Below are 13791 nucleotides of genomic sequence, written 5' to 3'. Positions count from 1 at the left end.
AGCTGGTCATAGCAAACACCCTCTTCCAACAACCTAAAAGGTGACTCTACATGTGGACATCACCTGATGGGCAACACAGAAATCAGATTGATTATATACTCTGCAGTTAAAGATGGAGAAGCTCCTTCCAGTCAGCAAAAATCAGATCTGGAGCTGACTGCGGCTCAGATCATGAGCTACTCATTGCAAAATTCAGACTTAAACTGAAGAAAACTGGGGAAGCCATTAGGCCATTCAGGTTTGACCTTGATCACATTGCTTATGAATATACAGTGGAAGTGAAGAATAGATTTAAGGAACTAGAGTTGATAGACAGAGTGCCTGAAGAACTATGGATGGAGGTTTGTGACATTGTACAGAAGGCAGCAATCAACACCACCCCAAAGAAAAAGAAATGCAGGAAAGCAAAGTGGCTGTCTGATGAGGCTTTACAAATAGCTGAGGAAAGAAGGAAAGTGAAAGGCAAAGGTGAAAAGGAAAAATTCAAACAACTGAATGCAGATTTTCAGAGAACAGCAAGGAGAGATAAGGAGGCCTTCCTGAAGGAACAATGCAAAGCAATAGAGGAAAATAATAGAATGGGAAGGACAAGAGATCTCTTCAAGAAAATTGGAGAAATCAAGGGAATGTTTCATGCAAAGATGGCCATGATAAAGGACAAAAATGGTAGGGACCTAACAGAAGCAGAAGAGATCAGAACGAGGTGGCAAGAATACAGAAGAATTATACAAGAAGGATCTCAATGTCCCGGACAACCATGACAGTGAAACCGATGACCTTGAGCCAGACATCCTGGAGTGTGAAGTCAAATGGACTTTAGAAAGCATTACTAACAACAAAGCAAGTGGAGATGATGGTATCCCAGTTGAGCTATTCAAAGTCTTAAAAGATGATGCTGTTAAAGTGATGCACACATTATGTCAACAAATTTGGAAAACACAACAGTGGCCACAGGATTGGAAAAAGTCAGTTTATATTCCAATCCCAAAGAAGGGTAATGCCAAGGAATGTTCAAACTATTGCACCATTGCACTCATTTCACATGCCAGCAAGGTCATGTTAAAGATCCTACAAGCTAGGCTTCAGCAGTATGTAGATTGGAAACTACTAGAAGTTCAAGCTGGGTTTTGGAGAGGTAGAGGAACTAGAGATCAAATTGCCAACATTCAATGGATTATGGAGAAAGCACGGGAGCATCAGAAAAACGTCTTTTTCTGCTTCATTGACTATGCTAAAGCCTTTGACTGTGTGGATCACAACAAATTGTGGCAAGTCCTTAGAGAGATGGGAGTACCAGACCACCTCACATGCCTCCTGAGAAACCTGTATAAGGGTCAAGAAGCAACTGTCAGAACGGGATATGGAACAACTGATTGGTTTAGAATAGGAAAAGGAGTTCGACAAGAATGTATATTGTCACCCTGCTTATTTAATTTATATGCAGAGTACATCACGCAGAATGCTGACCTTGATGAAGCAGAAGCCGGAATTGAGATTGCCGGGAAAAACATCAACAACCTCAGATATGCAGATGACACTACTCTAATAGCAGAAAGTGAGGAGGACCTAACAAACCTCTTGTTGAAGGTGAATGAGGAGAGCACAAAAGTAGGCCTGAAGCTCAACATCAAAAAAACTAAGATCATGGCATCTGGCCCCATCACACCTTGGCAAATAGAAGAGGAAGACATGGAAATAGTGACAGACTTCACATTTCTGGGATCCAAGATCACTGGTGACTATAGCCATGAAATCAAAAGATGTTTGCTGTTTGTGAGGACAGCTATGGCGAACTTGGGCAGTATAATAAAAAGCAGAAACATCACCCTGCCAACAAAAGTCCATATAGTCAAAGCGATGGTATTCTCAGTAGTAATGTATGGCTGTGAGAGCTGGACCATAAGGAAGGCCAAATGCAGAAGAATAGACACTTTTGAGATGTGGTGCTGGAGAAGACTCTTGAGAGTCCCTTGGACTGCAAGAAGATCAAATCAGTCAATCCTAAGGGAAATCAACCCAGACTGTTCACTGGAAGGGCAGATGCTGAAGCTGAAATACTTTGGCCACCAAATGAGAAGGGAGCACTCCCTGGAGAAGATCCTGATGCTAGGAAAGACAGAAGGCAAAAGAAGAAGGGGACAGCAAAAGATGAGATGGCTGGACAGTGTTACTGATGTAACAAACACAATTTGAGCAGACTTCGGAGGATGGTGGAAGACAGGAGGGCCTGGCGTGACTTTGTCCATAGGGTCACAAAGAGTTGGAATTGACTATGTGACTGAACAACAACAACCAGAGCTTGCAATAAACCCAGATGCCAACTTTGCTGCCACATACACCCAGAAAACACAATCACTGGACCTAACATCAACTACACCATCTCAGTCTTATTCACTTGTTCATCTTCTAACATGCCATTAAATAACAATGATGTCCTTCAGTTCTCTACATAGGGCAAACAGGTCAAACCCTATGTGAAAGGATAAATGGATACAGATCTGACATCCAGAATCACAAAACCGAGAAACCTGTAGAACATTTCAGCCTCCCAGGGCACTCAGTGGGCAACCTCAAAGTAGCTGTTTTACTGCAAAGAATTTCAAAAGCAGACTGGAAAAGGAAATTGATGAATTACAATTTATTACAACACTCAGGACAATGGTACCTCCGGGGTTTAAAAGATATTGGGTTTTTATCTCACTACGCATGCTAAGTCACCCAGTTCTCATGAATACCCACAATTAAACTTTGTTGGTCTTAAAGGTGCCACTGGACTCAAATGTGGTTCTCTAGTTAGTTGCTCAAGGGTGCCATTGGTATCATGAAACACAGATCCAATACCCAAGCCGTTCGAGATGTTCTTAATTAGTGGGCTTGTATTTGGCCACACGATCTCACTATTGCTGCTCAGAATGGGGTTCTCAGCCATTACTGGAAACATATGAACTTCAGCTTGTGTTGATGACTCTAGGTTCTCCTTGAGATCCAATTTACCTTCTGTGGTGGAAATTAAATCAGTCTTCTCTTTAGGATTCACTTGTTGGGAGGATAAGTGGTTTACTCCTGTTTTCCTTTGGTCTACCTCCATAGAAATGAAGGGAGTTAGAGGGGCTGATAAAGCTGAACCATTCTCAAGGGTGTTGGGCATCATGAGCAGATTAGATACTTGTTGTGTGTGATCACTTTTTGTTTTTAAAAGTTTGTCCCTCAACACTTTGAGCTTAGTTGTGATTGCAAGTTGTTCCGTAGATGGGAGGGCTGTGAAAGAGTTAATTAGATCCTGTTCTATGGAGTTCTCAAGAAGGAGATGCTCTGAAGCTGGGTTCAGGTAGAAAGGTGAATCAGGACCCTGAGCCAAGTCGCTCTGGTCTCCAGCTTTCGTCATTCCTGCCTTGAAATTGATGTCCTCTGTCAAAGAGCCCTCTTTTTGTCAGTGGGGTAGCAGGGGGTTTATAAGAGAATTGACAAAGACCCTAACTGGGAAAATCCCCTTGGTGCAAAGGAAGTCTTTCTGGGACTGCAGCAGACTGGGGATCCTGGGACTGCAGCAGACTGGGGATCCTGGAACTGCTGAAAGTGAGCAAGATTCTTTGAGCCTGATTTGGGCTGGTAAGAGGTTCCACCATAATTAAGTCAGTTGATGGTAATTTCCCCCTTAGAAGGGCTTTTAGATGGTAAGTAGTCCATCGAATTGAGTTCCATAAGAACTTCTGTCCTTTGTAAGGGCAGACAGTTAAACACACTTTAGAACGTTGCAGCTTTAATTTTAATTGGGCTCCCTCCTCACACTGCTGCTGTACCAAGTTCTTCTTCAGGCTCTTCATCTCTTCACTTGCTAATTTCCCAGGGTTTGTTTTAACTTTGGTATTTAGCAAGAATTTCTGAGGCAAGTGGTCAATTTTATTTTCAATTTGTCTAAGTCTCTGAAAAATAGATTCAACAGTTTTAGCAATTAGCAATTTAGCATAGAAATCATTAATTTTAGTTTTTTTACGTGCCGGCTGAGAAAAAGAGTAATCTAGGTCACAAGTTCTTTTGCTGTATATGATCACTTGTAGCAAGTTCGAAGTCTTTGTCAACTGTTTGCAGCAGGAGAGATTTATCTTTCCTCCAGTCAGTGGTGTTGGTATCTTCCTTGAGATTTATGAGGGGTGTAAAGTGATTGGAAGTTGGAATATCACAGGTTAGTGGGAGTAGACTCGAAGCATAGAAATCATTAATTTTAGATTTTTTACATGCCAGCTGAGAGAAAGAGTAATCTAGGTCACGAGTTCTTTTGCTGACACCCATAATGAAGAACCAGGATTCAGACCTAGGCTGAAAGCTCCATCTGGTTCAGAATGCAGTGGCATGTGTCTTCACATGAACTCCATCTAGAGCTCATATACCACCGGTGCTCCACCAGCTGCACTGGCCAAACTTAGTTCTCACATCTCTTGTTAACTCTTTTATTATCTGTATACTAATTCACAGACCTTACCAACTGTGTTATTCAAATCTTTGTTGTGCTTATGCATCTTAGCCCTTCTTGGCAACTAAACCCTTCTCTCTACCTATATGTAATGCTTGAGAAAATCTGTTTCAATGGGTACTCTCACACGGTGACTGTTTGCAAATGGATTTTGCTATTCTTACACAGTAAAAATACAGTTGCAAAGTTAATTATTTAGTGTGTGTGTGAATGCACCCCATGTCTCTGAAGAAGTGTGCATCTACACATGCCAAGTCTCTCAGTTCTTGCTTATACCCAGAAATGAAATTTGTTGGTCTTGGAGGTGCCACTGGACTCAAACTTAGTTCTCACATCTATTTGTTAACTCTTGTAATTGTATACTAATTTGCTGACATTCACAGGTCTTATCAATTGCTTTAATCCAATCTCAGTTTATTTATTACCCAGTTACTTATATATCTTGACTCTAACCAGCTCTTCCTGGCAACTAAACCCCCACCCTCTCACCCAGTATATGTAAGGCTTTAGGAAAACTGTTTCAATGTAGCTGAAGAAGTGTGCATGCACACAAAATCTTATTCCCAGAATCAAACTTGGTTAGTTTTAAAGGTGCCACTAGATTCAGACTTTGTTCTATTTCTTCAGACCAACAAAGCTGCCCATGTGAATCCATTACCTATTTAAAGTGATTCGCCCATTGTCTTGAACAACCTAATGGCTCACTGAAGTATCTGGTCCTGTTCAATCTTCTTGTGTTTTAAAGCAAACAAACAAATGAACAAACAAACAAACAATTTCCTGTTAACATGGTCATCTGGGTCTGCAGAAGCCAAAAGAGAAATCTACTATTTTTGACTCTCCTTTGAAAGCACATTAGTCATGTGGCTTTTTCACTCTAATAAAATAACGCAATAGATATGCAGAATTCATCTTTTAACATCTTTGCAATTACCACTTTTCAAATGTTACATACTGTTTAGGATAACTAACAAACACAAATGATTTACCATGGATTTGAGCAGCATGTGCAGACTGCCAAATTATTTTGCATTGTTTTCAATTTTTGTAATCCTATTCTACTGCATTATTAGATTTCTTGTGCCTTTAATTACATTGTTTTATGCTATGTAGTACTCCTTGAGTGAAACAGGTAGGCTATAAATAAATAAATATGAGTGGTTGTTAATGAACTGATGTTAAGTATGCTTAGGTGAAAGATTCTGAAAAATTGACTGGATCCCATGTCTCCTTCTGTGGCATGCAAGAGAGTGGCATATTCTCCAGTTCTCTCTTCCCACTGCACATTCCCACATCACAGTCAACAATGACAGCCAGGACCTGCACTTCCAGGATACAGTGTGATGAAGATCATGTGAATAGAGTTCCATTCATGTTCCTTTGAACCATCCCAGTCTTCTTATCTCACTCACTGAGATAAAGGAAAACACCTGAGCTGAAAATTCTATTAATCCTGGTAGCAGCTAATCACTGGTAATGAAGTAACTGGTTATGAAGTAAAGACTTCTATATGGAATACAGAGCATCCAGAAGTGGTATTGCTTGTAAAGAAACTAAGAAACAATAAAAACCTTCTGCAAAATATTTAAAAGTGTTCCAGTTATTAGCTAACACCTTTATGCCTTTAATCAAGTGTTTTGATGTTACTTTCCAGTAAATTAGGAAAACCTGTCAGACTAATTAATAGGTAAAGAGCAAAGTTTGTGATTCAACCATGGCACATTCAATATTTATCCATGTTTATGGCACCCTTCTTTTCTTTATAAATTTGGGAGCCTTTACATTTAGTTGTAAGAGCCCCATGGTGCAGAGTGTTAAAGCTGCAGTACTGCAGTCCTAAGCTCTGCTCACGACCTGAGTTCGATCCTCACTGGAAGCTGGGTTTTCAGGTAGCCGGCTGGAGGTTGACACAGCCTTCCATCCTTCCGAGGTCGGTAAAATGAGTACCCAGCTTGCTGGGGGGAAAGTGTAGATGACTGGGGAAGGCAATGGCAAACCACCCCATAAAAAGTCTGCTGTGAAAATGTGAGAGCAGTGTCACCCCAGAGTTGGAAACAACTGGTGCTTGCACAGGGGACCTTTCCTTTCCTTACATTTAGTTATTATATTTATGGGTTTCATATTATGTGATGATGTTTATCAACAAAAATGAGGTTTCCATTTTGATTTGTAGTGTTTTAAATGTAATGATGAGATTCTCCAGCTCCTTGGTTTGATATTAAATATGATATTCCATCCTTCATGGCATAATCACAGCCCTGGAGATTTCCAGACCTCCTGAAAATGACAAACTCTTGTCTCTTCTTATTTATGCATGACTTCTGCTTCACCTCTTGAACCTTTTCAACATACTGTCATGCAGACTCTATTTTCTCTGATTATCTGAGATTACTTTGCCTCCTCTCCAATGCAGTTCATTACTTTCTTCAATGGAATTCCAAATCTGTTCACTAATAGATTTCTAATCCTTAGCAAACCTGTACATTACCAAGCCTTCACTGAGCTTGCCATATGGTTAACCTGATTTCCATGACCCAAATCACATAATTTTGATTAATGATGTGTAATTAGAAAAATACTTCACCAGCAATAAGAGAGTCCCTCATGAGCTTATCTCCACCACCCATATAATGAATACTGTTTACACATCTTGCAATATTCTTCTTTTTAAAAGGTTACCAAGTATGTTTATTTGCAAATAAATATACAAAATGAACATATGTCAATCATTAGGATTAGGACCCATTTTCTATAGGTATACACACACCACATTTTCAGTATACAGTATATACATTTGTGTGTATTTGGATCTAGGGAATGAAACCCATATTCATCTCCTTGCACTAACAAATTTGAATGCAAGTCAGATATGCATACCTGAATGTGGCTTTTACCAGTCTCCCCCACATTGCTTTCAATGGATGCATGCTTGAAATATGAAGTGAATTCTGCATGTTCTAGTATAAAATGGTTCTGTATCAATTAAATTGTTCCTGTTGATGTCCTGGTTGCCCTCTGAAATGAGGAAATGCACCACACGGTTGACACAATCACTCCCGGGCACCCTTTCACAGATGTTAAAGCCAAGGCAGCATCTTGGTTTGCTGTAGGGTGCGGGCAATGAAAAGGCAAGGGAAACGGCTAGAGTGACAGTGAAGGAAGACTCAGGCTGAATCCAATAGGACAAAAATTTAAAGCATACGTTGTGGTGATGATGGCAGCAAAGAAACAACACTTATCCACCACCACTATGTCTGCCTTCAATGCTTAACTGAAAGAGTGGGATATAAGTCGAACGTAATAGACAGACAGACAGACAGACAGACAGACAGACAGACAGACAGACAGACAGACAGACAGACAGACAGACAGACAGACAGACAGACAGACAGACAGACAGACAGACAGACAGATAGATAGATAGATAGATAGATAGATAGATAGATAGATAGATAGATAGATAGATAGATAGATAGATAGATAGATAGATAGATAGATAGATAGATAGATAGATAAAACAATGTAGGCCAGCAGAGCTGGGCTGGGTGGACAAAAGTCCGGTGGGATCCAGCCTGCAGGAGGAGGAGGACTTCTCAGTAGCCTGCTGTCACCATTTTGCTCAGTACTTTGCAGATAAAATTTCTTGTGTCCATTCTACCTTGGACCCTACTTGTTGTTCAGTCACACAATCAAGTCTGACTCTTTGCGACCTTATACTTTTCAGTTTATTTTGTCTGAGGATGTAGACAGGAAATTGGAGGCCTACCACCTGCTTGTATGACCCTTGTCCTTCCTGGTTACTTACGTAAATTGTCCAGCAAGCTTCTGGCTGACTAGGTTTGAGAAGTAGTTAATGCTTCCTTAAGAGAGGGGGATGGGTGGTTGCCCTAAGTGCATTCACTTCTAAAGATGCCTGCCATTGACTCAGGAGATCTCAGTAATTATCAATCAATCTCAAATGTTTCATTGTTTTTTTTTAAATGATCTATCTACACACACAAGACCACCATAAAACATGTATGCATAATAAGAACAAATCTAAGCAACGCCCCAAAGTTGTGGGGGGGAAAAAGAATTTACAAAGAAATGTAACAGGGACTGTTCACGCATCCCTCACTGGCCAGAACGGTTTCCTAAGGCCAGAATTCAGGAGAATTCTCACCACCAGCAGTTTGGGTGAAATCTGTAGTGTGTCACACTGTTTGGCTCAGTTACTCTTGCTGAAGCAATATTTTGTGCCTTTAATAAAATTTAGGGGCTGCTCTAATGCACCACTTCTTTTCCTCTCTGCACAGGTAGAAGAAAATGTGTAGTGGTAGAAGGGAATTGGCTGCTTTTTTTCTAAAATATTTTATGTAGCTCATATAAACTGAGATACAAACAGGAAGGAACCATAAAATCATGAGATACAAAAAGGAAGACACCATGAGACTAAACCATAAAAAACAATAACAAGAGCAACATTTAACAATCTGTTACAAAACTGAGATTCACAATGGCCAACCACCTAAACTTTGTTGTGTTGAAAGAATTACATCCTTAGCACCTAGAAAATTCAGAACTGGTTTCCATATTTCATTATATTCAAATACAGGAACTACTGTGTGTAAGTCTCCAAAAACGGATTATGCATTATCCTACCCATCAAACAATTATTCCCAGAGTTTCTGGTACCATTTTTTGGGCAAAGATTTCCAATTTTTAGCAATGACCAAATGAGCAGAAGCAACCAGTGTTGAGCAATATGATTGAATGGGAGGTGGCTGGACAATTCCAGGATGAGGCCAATTGTTTAGGTCCCTTTGATTCTGTTTCCAGTCCTGGTTATTGGACTGAAATAACCTTGGTCACCCTGTTGGATAACTTGCACTTGGAGATGGACAGCAGGAATAGAACATGGTTAATTTGCCTGAATCTCTGTAGCTATTTATACTATTGATCATGGATTGTGCTGCCTATTTGGACTGGGATTGGGAGGCACTGTTCTGTGGTGGTTCCAGTTCTAACTGTAAGGTGGGTTTCAGAAGTTGGTGCCAGGAGACTGCTGTTCAGCTGGCCTTTGGTTTATAGATATGGTTATCAACCTCCAGGTAGGGCTTGGAAACCTCCTGCTATTATAACTGATCCCCAGATGCCCAAGATCAATTCCCTGGAGAAAATCGCTGCTTTGGAGGATGAACTCTATGGCGTTGTACCCTGAGGTTCCTCTCCAAACCTCACCATTCCCAGGCTCCACCTCCCAAATCTCCAAATATTTCCCCACCCAGAGCTGGCAACCCGGCCTACGAAGTCCGATAAGGTTGCATCTTGTCCCCTACACTCTTAACATCTACATGAAACATATGAGTGTGGTCATCCACACTGGGCTGTCACCAATATATAGATGATACTCAGCTCTGTCTCACATTTCCAGCTGATCCCAGAGAAGCTGTAGAAACCATGAACCAATGCCTGGAGGCAGTTTTAGGAGGATGTAGGCTACCAAACTGAAGCTTAATTTTGTAAGGACAGAAGTCATACTGTTGGGATGTAAAGTGTCACCCATTCTGGATGAGGTTGCACTTCTCATGAAGGAGAAGGTCCATAGTCTGTGGCTGCTCTTAGACCCAGGCCTTCTGCTGAATAAACAGGTGGCAGCTGTGGCCAAGAGAACTTATTACCAGCTTCAAGTGGTTAGTCTTTCCAGGGCAAAAAAAATCTTGTCACTGTGGTGCTTGCCCTGGAAACATCTGCATTAGGGTAGTGCATTGAATTCTGTGTGGGGCTGGTCTTGAAAAGTGTTGGAAACCTTAATTGGTACAGAATATTGTAGCCAGGATGCTGACTGGAGTGGGTCATAGGGACCATATTATTCCAGACTTGGCCCACCTACACTGGCTTCCTATTCAAGCTGCTGGTCTTGACTTTCAAAACCCTATATGGTTTTGGACCAACATACCTGAAACACTGCCTAATCCCGTATGAACCTACCCAACCACTACAGTCATCTTTGGAGGCCCTGTTTTGGATAGGCTTGCCAGTCCCCTGGTCTCAGTGGATTCCCTGGTTTTGCAGGCTCCTCCCCACTGCCAGTCAATTGGCTGGCAGGGGAAAGCCCTGCCCCAACAGCCACCATGTACCTTTAAACTTCAGCAGGCTTAGAAGATGCAACTGTTTTTGTTTTTGAACATGGGTGTGCCTTTAAATCTCAGCAGCAGAAAAGCAGAGGATAGGGCAAACAGGCAGAGCCACAAGTGCATGAAGCTGTGAGAAAGACAAATAGCAGAGTCCCTCTGTTTTGCTTTCTCTTCAGAAGTCATTTCTATTGTAAAATGGATAGGAAAGAGTGAGCTAGAACCAGATTATGGAATGGAGGAAAACTCCACCCCCTAAGCTGCTCTCCTTTCCTGTTCCTGTCTGAAGAAACTGGTTAAAATACAGCAGATAGTTACATTCAGCAGCTCCTGTGAGTACCGTATTTTTCGCACCATAAGATGCACTTCCCCCCCCCAAAAAAAAGTGGGGGGGAAAGTGTGTGCGTCTTATGGAGCGAAGGTACCATACGTACCTTCCTCGGGGGGGGGGGTGATCCGCTGCCTCCGTCCCGGTGCTTCCCGCGCCTGCCTGCCTGGCTCCAGCTCTGACGCTTACAGCAAGCGCCAGGATCGCTCCCTCCGCCCTCCGATCCCAGCGCTTGCTTTAAGCATCAGTGCTGAAGCCATGCAAACAGGCAGGGAGAAAGCACGCCGCCCCCTCCACAGCCGGCGCTTGCGAAGCGCTGGGTTTGCGGAGGGGGCGGGTGCTTCCTCTGTGCCTGTCTGCCTGGCTTCAGCTGCTGCTTATAGCAAGGGCTGGGATCGGAGGCAGCCAAGCCTCTAATCCCAGCCCTTGCTATAAGCAGCAGCTGAAGCCAGGCACAGAGGAATCACCCCCCCCCGCAAACCCAGCACTTCGCGAAGCGCTGCGTTTGCGGAGGGGGGGGTGCTTCCTCTGTTCCTGTCTGCTTGGCTTCAGCTGCTGCTTATAGCAAGGGCTGGGATCCCAGCCCTTGCTATAAGCAGCAGCTGAAGCCAGGCACAGAGGAATCACCCCCCCCTCCGCAAACCCAGCGCTTTGCGAAGCGCTGCGTTTGCGGAGGGGGGGGGGGTGCTTCCTCTGTTCCTGTCTGCCTGTCTTCAGCTGCTGCTTATAGCAAGGGCTGGGATCGGAGGCAGCCAAGTGCTGGGTTTGCGGTGGGGGCGGAGGGAGCGATCTCACCCTTGTCTGCCAGCCAGGCACCTGCGTCTTATGGTCCGGAGCGTCCAATGGACCAAAAATACGGTAAATTGCCTGAGTGAGATCACAAAAAGTATGTGCTTGCAACTGTTGATTTTGGCTGCTTTGTGAGTATGTGTGCATGTCTCTTTAAAAAGCCATGCTTGGAAATGCTTCCAAAGCCTGATAAGGAGACTTGTGGGAGTATGACAAATTTCACTTTCATTTAGTGGAAGTACAGCTACCAGGGTAGACAAAAAAAGAGAATTGGGAAATGAAGACTGTATTCAAGGGAACTGCACTGCTATATTTTTATTTATTTATTTAGGGAATGGGAAAGTCTCTTGGCTCCACACCCAGTTCACTTCAGTTTTATTGCATAGGGCCAATGGCCATCACAAACAATAAAGTTTTGGAGCATATTTCATAAAAATGGAAAGTTCTCTAAATAAAAATTTAGGGAATGGGAAAGTCTCCTGGCTCCACCCCCAAAGTTCTCAGATATTTCCTGTGTCAGACTCGGCAACCCTAGCTTTGGGTGTCCCCCCTTCTGAGATTAGGCAGGTGGCAACCCAGAAGAGGGCTTTCTTGGTCATGGAATACTAGTGGTCCATCATTTTTTGTCTAGTGATAGAATTCTTTGAGCACTTAAATGACAACTCTATTGTAACCAATGCAATGTGATATACAGATGAGTCACAGAGAAGAAAGAAATGAACAGATAATGAGGCATTCATCAAAAATATTACTCATTTTGAATAAATTTTGCAGCTCTTCTTTTCCTTTGCATATTTTCATTGGAGGCACAGGAATGAAGTATCACTGGTGCCAATTTATTTTTAAGTCTATTTATTTATAATTTCTGTTTTGCTTAGAAAGATTTATCAGACTTTCAGAGGATTTGGATCTATGTACTTCTTTCATATGTTCCTACTCATGCCTTCTGTGACTCCATATTGTTCCCTGTTTCTATTTTTTCTTATTTCTGATAATGAACATTCTATTGCATTGCAAATAATCTAGCTACATAAAAGGCATATCCTGTTACATAAAAGGCAACCCACTCAGGGACCTCTGTGTTCATTCCCCCTCCCCAAAAGATTTTCTGGTGTGATTGCCTGAGGCAGTTGGATATCAAACCAGGGCCCCTTGAGTTAGTAGAATTTTTTTTTAATTCTCTCACATGGAAGTAGCTCAGTATCTGGAATACTCAGGTATCCACCATATCTAAGCTATTGTACCATCCCCTGCCCTCTCTAAATGCTGTCTTTGGACCTCTGCATTCACCCAACATTCAGACTCCCTGATAGGAAACAAGAACCCATTTCCTTGATCCACTGCTGCTGCAGACCATCAACTCTGCACAGAATTGGGTCAATAACAGAAATCCCAGTTGAACAGCACATTATACTCTTTAGGACAGACTACATTATTTTCTCTCCCCCCCCTTTACTTTCCCTTAGACTTCCCATTTGTGCCCCCGTGTAGGCAATGATGAAGGACAGTATTGCTAGGTTTGCATTTCTGTATTGCAATGTTGTTTTATGGCTTTCCCTTGCATTTCATTTGTCTCATTTTGTATTTTCTTATGTGAGATTCTCTGTTTGTGTGTTTCATCTCTCTAAGAGTGTTGGGCTAGAAAAAGGTCTATGTATAACAGACTGTATTGGTCCCAAATAATTGCCCTGAAACACATGAATGGGTCTCCACATGAGGAGAATATTTAGACTTGACATTAGGACCTATTTGGTTAATTCAACCAATATAAATAGTTAATAGTTCAGTTTAGTTTAGTTTATTTGATTTATATCCTGCCCTCCCCACTGAAGCCGGCTCAGGGCAGCTCACAATACATAATAGAATAACAATAGAAATAGTTATCAGGAGCCACTCAGCAAAATCACTCACCACTGTATGCTTGCTTTCTGGTTTTACTTCAATTAAGAACTGGCATGATAAGAAATTAAATAGAAAATTACAATGTTTATGTTCTTTCAAGGTATGTGAAAAAGAAAGAAAAAAGATGAACAACTCTAAGTTTAATTTGTTGCACCATTTTTAAACCTTTATACATATTAACATGTTTG

Source organism: Heteronotia binoei, chromosome 3 (genome assembly GCF_032191835.1).
Source record: "Heteronotia binoei isolate CCM8104 ecotype False Entrance Well chromosome 3, APGP_CSIRO_Hbin_v1, whole genome shotgun sequence".
Lineage (NCBI taxonomy): Eukaryota > Metazoa > Chordata > Lepidosauria > Squamata > Gekkonidae > Heteronotia > Heteronotia binoei.
This window is presented reverse-complemented; position numbering follows the sequence as displayed.